The sequence below is a fragment of the Rhinolophus sinicus genome, linkage group LG16, assembly GCF_036562045.2.
Source record: "Rhinolophus sinicus isolate RSC01 linkage group LG16, ASM3656204v1, whole genome shotgun sequence".
Lineage (NCBI taxonomy): Eukaryota > Metazoa > Chordata > Mammalia > Chiroptera > Rhinolophidae > Rhinolophus > Rhinolophus sinicus.
Window position 1 is genome coordinate 14654200 of NC_133765.1, and position 2888 is coordinate 14657087.

A 2888-nucleotide genomic window follows, 5' to 3' on the forward strand; every position below is an offset into this window, starting at 1 on the left:
TCATTTCTTTCTTTGTAAGAAAACTAAGATAAACAACAAAAATTAAAACCAGCATCACATGTAACCAGTATTAAAACCTGTTGCATATATTTCAACCCTTTTAAAAATTAATAAATGTATGTAAGCCTATTTGTAAACAAATTGTTATTAAACTGTGTTTCGCAGAGCAGTTTTAGGTTTACAAAAAAACTGAGCAGAAAGTACAGAGGTTCCATGCCCCCCGCCCCCCCACAGTTTCCCCTTAACATTTTGCTTTCCTGTGGTATCTTTATTGCAGTTGGTGAAGTAATACGGATACATTGTTATTAACTAAAGCCCATAGTTTGCATTTGTGCTATCTCTTAGTGTTGTAGAGTTGTATGGGTTTTGACAAATACATAATGTCATGTATCCATGTGAGTGTCAGTGTCATACAGAATAGTTTCACTGACCTAAAAAACCCCGTGCTCCACCTATTTATCCTTTCCTCCCTTCCTGAGGAAACTCTGGCAGCCACTAATCTTTTTGGTCTCCATAGTTTTGCCTTTTCCAAAACATTTTACAGTTGGAATCATACAGTATGTAGCCTTTCCTGACTGGCTTCTCCCACTTTAGCAATATGCATTCCCCTGTGTCTTTTCATGGCTTGATAGCTGATTTCCTTTATTTATTGAGTAACATTCCATGGTGTAAATGATTTTCCATTTACCTGTTGAAGGACTTCTTGGTTACTTCCTGTTTGGGGCAATTATGAATAAAGCTGTTATAAGCCTTCATGTGCAGGTTTTGTGTGGACATAAGCACGATTGCTGGATAGTATGGTAAGACTTTGTTTAGGTTCGTAAGTGGCTGTATCATTTTGCATTTCCACCAGCAATGAATGAGAGTTCCTATTGCTCCACATCCTCACCACCATTTCTTCTTCATTCTGAATATAAAAATACTCAGGCTTATGCTGTCATTTAAAACTACTTGCAAATTGAAGGTTTAAAAATAGATTTTCATTATTTTAATTTGTATTTTTTCAGTTGTTAATGAAGTTAAACATTTTGTCAGGAAAAATAGATTATCTTTAGTCCCACTTAAATGACTAATCAAATTGATATGTAATAATGTTTTGTTATAATATTTATAAAATAGCTTTTGAATACTTGTTCTGACATGATACTTTTTTTAAAAGGATATTATTATTATTATTACTATTATTTTTTAAAGATTTTATTGGGAAAGGGGACCAGGACTTTATTGGGGAACAGTGTGTACTTCCAGGCCTTTTTTCCAAGTCAAATTGTTGTCCTTTCAATCTTAGTTGTGGAGTGTGCTGTTCAGCTTCAAGTTGTTGTCTTTTCAGTCTTAGTTGTAGCGGGTGCAGCTCAGCTCCAGGTCCAGTTGCCGTTGCTAGTTGCAGGGGGCACAGCCCACCATCCCTTGCGGGACTCAAGGAATTGAACTGGCAACCTTGTGGTTGAGAGCCCACTGGCCCATGTGGGAATCGAACCGGCAGCCTTCAGAGTTAGGAGCATGGAGCTCTAACCGCCTGAGCCACCGGGCAGGCCCTGACATGATACTTTTGTTTTAACTTTTAGAAACTGTTTGTTTTCTGTCAGCCTCATTTCTATTTTGCTTAAGTTTGTGGAAGAACAGTTTAGGACGCTCAGTGGTTGTTCCTCCCCGTTCAGCGGCCTGAGCGGTAGGGGCTGCAGACCAGTCCTCAGTGGCAGGTGACACTCCAGTCTTTGGTAGGAAACTGCTGAGTAGACACAGAGAGCACTGCTGGCCTTCAGACCAGTCTGCGTCCTCAGGTTGAGCAGCAGTGAACTTGGGAGCTGGAGCAGTCCATTCACCCTGAAATTCCTCCTTGGTCACAGCCTCTTCAGCAGCAGCCTGCTCTTCCTTTTCAGTCTCCAAAGTGTCTCTGGAGAAGTAGAAATCAGGCTTGACCTCCCATCAGTGCTCGCAGGAGATGGTGCCACGCATGCGCAGAACGTCCCGGGCCAGCGTCAACCACATCAGACCCACGGAGTGAGCGCCCTTGTTGCTGCGAGGGATGGCCATGTCCACATAGCGCAGAGGAGAGTGTTACACAGAGCAGTGGTCGACAGGTTGACATAAGGCCTCTGTGAGAGGCTGGTGGTCAGCCCGGGGATGGGTAACCACTGGGAGTCTCGGCTCCCAGGAGGCTGCCAGGATCTGGTTAGTGAAAATCCCAGGAGTGAGGCGGCCAGCAATAGGAGTGGCTCCGGTGGCAGCAGCAAACTTCAGCACAGCTCGCTGACCAGTATTCTTGGACGATATGACACTGACATCAGCCGGATTTTCAGTGTCAGCAATGGCAGGAGCTGCCAGCAGAAGCTTCTCCCAGGTTCTCTTCAGATTTATGCATATGTCATACAGGGTGTCATGCAGGGTCTCAGCTCCCACTCCCTGCATAAAAATGCAGGATATGGTGAGGCCAAAAAGGAACACCAGCGGAGCCATAGATAGGGGAGTCATACCACTATATTCTCGCTAGCGGCTGGGTTGGAGACACAGGAAGCAGGAGCCACACGACCCGCAATCTGCCGTCCGCTTCTCTGCCAACCAACCAACAACCAACCCCCTAGCATAGCCACGGCAGTTATATTAGTGGCTAAGGGCTAACCTGTTATAGCTTATGGCCTACTAGTCACAGCTGATGGCCATCTATTACCTGAGCCAGCACCTTTCCACATGAGGCCAAGAGCCTGGAAACTGCTCTCTGGGACTCTGTCCCCACAGCAAATGATGTAGACGCCATCACTTTTCCGTTTGTAGATGTACTACTGTTCCATTTGGAAGTCAAGGTTGGTGCCACCTAAGAGGGTTCCCGCTGCAAGGAATTTGAGGACATCCTCTTTCTTCATTTATAGGACATCAAGGGCTCTGGACAT

The 2888-nt window shown here is 44.7% G+C and overlaps 1 pseudogene; it reads right to left on the reverse strand.

The window, feature by feature from the left end:
- Positions 1-1554: 1554 nt before the first annotated feature.
- Positions 1555-2888, reverse strand: LOC109433875 (small ribosomal subunit protein uS2; annotated as a pseudogene).